Source organism: Sander vitreus, chromosome 5 (assembly GCF_031162955.1).
Source record: "Sander vitreus isolate 19-12246 chromosome 5, sanVit1, whole genome shotgun sequence".
In the NCBI taxonomy this organism is placed as follows: domain Eukaryota; kingdom Metazoa; phylum Chordata; class Actinopteri; order Perciformes; family Percidae; genus Sander; species Sander vitreus.
The window spans coordinates 11,250,757-11,257,316 of NC_135859.1; positions in this window are offsets into that span (position 1 = coordinate 11,250,757).

The following is a 6,560-nucleotide window of genomic DNA, read 5'->3' on the forward strand; positions in this document are numbered from 1 at the left end:
TTCTCAGTCCTTTCACATGGTCTGTGAATGTCTTTGCGTGACAGAGGATATCGTCAATGTAAGGGATGCACAGCTCGTCACGCAGGGAGACAAGCATCTCCTCCATACTCCTCTGGAAGGCAGCTGGTGCATTGGTGAGCCCAAAGGGTATCCGGACCCACTCGTACAAGCGTCAGGTGCCTTGATCCCTCTTATTAGCATGAAAACATGTCCCAGAGAGCGATCGAGTGGGTACACATTTGTTATTAACCCCTAGGTTCATTTTGTGCTGGAATTCTCCTTTAAGTTCTGCTTTGGCCAAAGTCAGCCTACCTGCTGTATCAGACCATGTGTCCTGCAGTCTGATTTTAAGATTTCTTCTAGCCACTACACCCTTGGTCTTTGTGAGAGATGAGGAAGATGCTATAACGTGATAAAACGTGATCGGCTAGGCGCCTGACATCCCCACTTAAGAGATGCGTTTCTTGGAATAATGCGATGTCAACTTTCTTCTTCCGTAACAACCCTAATGTTGGTTGGTTAAACACACGGTAGTCCGATCCATTTTTAATTTTCAGACTCGCCCAGTACAGTATAGGGCTGAACGATTTTTGAAAATAATCTAATTGCGATTTTTTTTTTTTCTTTTTTAAATATTGCAATTTAATATGCGATTATTTTTTAAGCTCTGTCTTCTGTATTATTCAACAAAGACAATCAATAAATCATTGTATAGTATGAACAACACAAGATTAGATTAAACAAACTGTTCTTTCCTGAAGGCCAGGCCTGTATGTGATGATGAAATTAAGTGATGGATGAATTTATATGAATGACATCTTTTGTTTAACTACTTCAATCACAGTAGTATATTGAGCACTGACCAAGCCTGGCGTAAACATTCATATGACATTCAGAAACAAATCACACAAACTAAAGTGCAGCTTGTAGAAATATAAAAACAACAAAACGGTGTATTTTTTACAGCGCACACAGAGGAGCTGCCTCCAGCCCCTCCCTCCCATCATGAAGTTGCGTGCCGTGTGCACGAGGCTATCGTTATGTTAGTAGTAGCATGTTGCTGGTGTTCTTGCCGTGGGATTAACTAATAACTAATTATAACTAATAAAACCGTTGAAACAACGCGGCCACGCTGCTGTGAAAGCTAATCAGAGCTAATCGTTGCTAACCGAGCCTTCAGTTTTGCGTGCCTGTATCCATTAACTGCATGTATGGACTTGAGCCCGAATAAAACCCTTCATTTTATTAAAATAACTGTAAAAGTTTTAAACTACAACTCAGTTATTTGAATGACAGAAATCTGCTCAAGGTACGGCGTAGTGTTAGCATGCCAAGTTGATGCTTTCTCTGCGGAGTGCAGACTGATTTGCTCGCGAGTCACATGACCAAATCGCAGCCTTTGCAATTAGGAAATCGCGTTTTCACATATCGCGATATTATTGCAAATGCAATTAATCGTTCAGCCCTAGTACAGTAGGAAAAATGCCATGCCTCTCTTCCGTGCTGTAATCCAAATCCATCGCTTGGCCAAAAGCTTGTAGGCGTTTGATTGTATGGTTACTGTAGTCTGCAGCTAACCTCACAGTTTTGCTGTCAATAATGACCGGGTCCTTCTTTGTGGCTCGGAGAACAGCCTGGCGAGACGAATAACGAAGGGTGTTGAAAATGAGAGTACGGGGTCTGGCCCCGGTTCAACGGCCACTGTAAATCCGATGAGCCGCATGATTCCCAGTTGCTCGGTCTGGAGGGACGGGAACCACTCAGGCAGAGATCATGTCAGAAACTGCACAGCGTTCGAGCCCTCGGTCCCCTATTTCAAATCAATAATGCGTAAGTTGCAACGCCGGCTCCTGTCTTCCATGGTCGCCATTTTAAGTTCAAGGCTACTTAAGGCTGCTGCGTGGTCCACTACGGCCTTTGAGCTGTCTTCAACAGCAACTTTTATAGTCAACATTTCAGCTTTGATTAAGCCAATACTCCCTGAGAGCGATGCCAGTTCAGTTTGGATGACATCCAGCTCACTGTCTGTGCCTTTGGCCAACTCATTCAGCTGTGTGAAGCGAGATTAAAAAAATTCCATCTGTTTCTCGCCACCGCGTTGCCCCTTTATTTGTCTTCGAAGAGGCTCCACTTGCATTGCTCTCCTCACAGAGTTGGCCATTCCTACTCCTAAAAGCTGAACACTGTTCAGGCGACTGAGAAAGTCAAACTTAATGGGATACATTAGTCAAGAAGGGAGAGTCAGGCGAGAGCGAATATCCTAAGCTGCCATCTTGTCCAGCCGACCACGTGACCTGCCAGCCTTTTAGTACTTAAGTACAGTAGTGAAGTAGTTCTACTTCGTTATTATACATCTCTGGTCTTAACTAAAATGAGTTGTAAAGTCTTATGTACAAGCCACAAAAGAGCTTTTCAGTCTCTTTGTGGAGCAGAGTGTCTTACCTGTGGGAGAATTTGATTTGGACTCCTGCAATTCACTATTATGAAGCTTCTCAAAGAATGCCTGGCAGTCTTTATCTGATGGTCTGATATCAGGACAACCAGGACCTTGATCTTGACAGCTTGAACATGGCTCTTGTTATGAGAGAAACTAATGTTGCATATCTCTTCATATGGGACCCCTCTGACAGAGTTCATACTTGTCTGAGCCCAAGCACAGGGCTTCTCGGTGCAAGCCTGCCCGTTTTTAATATCAGCAGCAGCCAACACAGAGTACAGAAGACCTGCTGCATGAGAGCAGACCTCTCGTAGGCCTGCCTTACAGGTGCAATGAGCCATAAGTATTGTCCCGTCCTCTTGGACTGTGATCCAGGGATGTGTTGGGGTCACAGGTTTTGTGAATGCTTCACCTTTAAATTTGAAACACAAATTGAGAATTATAAGTTTAGCAATACAGCCAGATTAACCCATGATGTTTAAGTTCAACATACTGTATATAACATTATCTAAGACTCTTAGCTATTTTCTACTTTAAATATGTTTTCGCTAACAAACGTAAGGTCAGTTTTAAAAAACTAAATACCATTGGCAATTGTTAATTATTATCCTAGCATTGACCTAGCTTTGCCACCTAGCACCACCTAGCAAGTTAGTAGCGTAGTAAAGTTAAGTAAACACATATCTTACCTTTCCTGTAAATAAGAAAAGTTTCTTCATTTCCAGATAATAAACTCATTCACCCATTCTGATTTAAAATACATGTAAGCTTCAATGCTCTTGTATGCCTTGAGGGACTCCCCGGTGTATGGAGAAGGATTGTGGACGAGGTAGATGTAAATGTTGCCAGAAGACATGTTTGACAAGTTAACGACAGATTTCAGCGGGGTCAGTAGTTGATTATTGATAGTTGATGAAGTAAATACGGATCAAAACCCAAAATAGCAATTTTATTGGAATAGAGTTGCTTTTCTTTATCAGAAAGATAAGCGATTTTCATCTGACTAACGTTAGCAGAGCCCGTTTCTTTGACGTTAACGTTAGCTATTTCCCCTGTAATCGGTTTGTGGCGCTACGGTCATAAAGATGGCGGCAACAACAAAAAGGTCACGTGATTGATACCCATGTATATAAGTTTTTTTCTAAACGCTAGTAAACTTCCTATTTCCTGTAGACGAGTAGGCCTTTCCATTGTGTCATATTGGATGCTGGAAAACAGGCTTCATAAACAGTTGAAAGCAGCATGGAGACTTGTGACAAAAATGCGGTGGTTGCTTCTTTTTTATATCTGTAACTTAGTCTCTCATTCAAGCTCGGTGCTGGATAATTTGGAACGATGTGCGAGCGCTGCTTGGGTAGACATGGACGGAATTTGTGGACGAGATGACAGAAGCTTCCGACGGAGGCGACGCGTGTCATAGCATTGCACCGGAAAAGGGGCGAAAATAATCATTTGTTCCAGGAATTAAACAATTGTAACCTTTCTCACAGCAGACACACAGGCCAGATGTTAGTGGTATAAGTGGGTGTTTTGACCAGTTGGAAAGGGGTATTCTAGTCTCCACTGGTTGCCTGGCAACTGGTCCTGGCCAAGAAATAGTATCAGTCTTCTCATCTTATTCTCAGCAAGAAAGCAAATAAGCACATTTCCCAAAACGTGACTTTAACAGTCCAATCCCAGATTGGATCAGATCCTGGCTGGGTGCCCTGCAGGAGGGTGTCTGAGCCTGCCCAAGCATGCAAACACAAATGTGTTAAACCACCTGTTTAAGCCTTATTCAGCAATGATTACCTTCCTGATTGCCCCAGGTCGGTGAACCTTTGCTTTCCAGTTGCGTCAGGTCCTTGGACACAAATCAGCCACAATCAACCTCTGCTTCATTTACCCGGTTCTTCTTCCAGTCAGCGTCAGATCGTAGACAAAACTTCTACAGTCACGTTCCTGCCAATTTTGCTAGCTAATTCTACTTATATGTTTTTGACCTCTAATCCTGTTTCTTGTGCCATCAGCTTGCCATTTGGCCATCACTCCTGCCAGACACAGACTGGACCCGTATTGGATTCCCTCAAGACCTGAAATCTCATTCACTGGATCCAGCCATTTGCTTATGGCCAGGCAAAGCAGCCTATGTGTATTTTTGTTCTTCAAATAAGTGGTCTCCGCTCTCTGCTGTCACTCTACCTCTCTCACCACAGTGAGGGACAGTACCGCTGCATGTGGCAAATGTCGGAGCTGACGTTAGCATTGATGTAAAAATGCAAATAAATCATTAATTGCACAGGCAATTAAAATGTTATCCTGCAGTTGTGGTGTTGAAATAAAAATCCTGTCCTTTTTGTCTGAGACCGAAACAACACTGTAAAAATGTGGTCGATTTTGTGACGAGACCGAATAGTACAACATCGGCTACTACTGTGCAGCATTTCCCTCGCCAACGTACAGTCTTTAGCAAACAAAATGGATGATCTTCAGCTGCGAATCCCCGCTTATGAATGTATCATGGACTACAACATCATGTTTTTCACAAAAACATGGTAACAACAGCGCTGTGCAACAGCATGTGCATGTTTCGCCGTGGCTGACTTTTACGGACGACAATAAGTGAGACACAGTGTAGCTCACATCCATGTGTTACCCACGCAGTTGACTAATCACTCACAGACCCTCCCCCCTCTAACACACATTGACCAACTCTGGCAGACTGCTCTCTCCTCGTTAAAATAAAAAATAATAAAGAATGGGAGAAGTTGTAAAAAAAAAAAAAACTTTCGCAAAATGCTACCATTTGGTAGTCTGGAGCCCTGAATCCTGCCAACGATTTCACACTACGCATCAAGATATGCTGCAACGTGCCAACAAAGGCAGGGAAGAAGACTGCAAGCCAGTAAACATGGATGCAAACAATGATATATTTGCAAATGGGTAATGACAAAGGTAATTCAACACATTTGTTAGACCTAAAGGATACACACTATCAGCGCGTTTACATGCAGTTTAAAAAACGATTATATTTGGGTTAAGGCAATACCCCAGTTTCTCAAACGCCATGTAAACCCTTTAAAATCGGAGTTCCCATAACCCGGTTAACAGACCTAGAGAACTCCTTTAGTAACAGGGGTATTCCTGCATGTATACAGTAGACCTTAACCGGAGTGGTCTGGCTAAGCGTCTGTGCATGCTCGTAGGTTATAACTGCCCCTCCCCACCACAGAAATAATCTGTCAGCGCTGTGACCGTTGCTATAACAAGAAAACAGCGTTAGTTGGATCAGCAGCAGCGGCAGCCTACGGTCCATCTGCTTAAATCTCGGCCGAGCAGCGGACACCGGGAGATGGCTAAACAGATTGTCCATCTATGAGGCTGTCAATGCTGTGTCTTGGCAAAGAAGTGGAGGGAACGAGACCGCTGCGGCCACTGGCTAACGTTGACGTCAGTTAGCTAGCTTACTAATTCCAAAATACATAACAAAATGAATGCCTTCATGCGACACTGCTTACAGATAATGAGCCGAACAAATTTGTCTCTCATCCGGCAAGAACACTGTGCTTGCATACGCTGTGACAAGAGTGTGTGACTGAAACATTATGTTGTTAAATTTTACTAATCTATTGGCCGGCTGGTGGGCTAGTTAGCAGTTCGCTAGCTTGCGAAAGGGCTCGTTCTGTTTATTCTGACCAGTTGTACGTTGGCAAAGTGCCACCTACTGTGTAGAGTTACTCCTGTCATTCTTTCCCACTCATGTATACAGGGAGAACTGGCATTACCCGGTTATTCACTTAACCAGGGTAAGACCATAGACTGTATAATATTAATGGACAAAGCATGCGGTTCGGCTAAGTGCTGCAAATGCGGAAGTGCCTTAAACCGGCATTCTATCTGAATTCCAGCAGAGGGCGACACATGCGGTTGCAAAAGAAGGTCAGTTTCTGTAGAAGTCTATGAAAAAGTGACCCACTTCTCACTTGATTTATTACCTCAGTAAACATTTTCATAATGAGTTTATGGTCTCAATCGCTAGTTTTAAGTATTCTGCAACACAGAATGATGTTAATTTTTGAATTATGGTCTCGTTGATTTTAAAATCTGCGATAAAGCAGGGAGTGTTTTAGGGCGTGGCTATGAA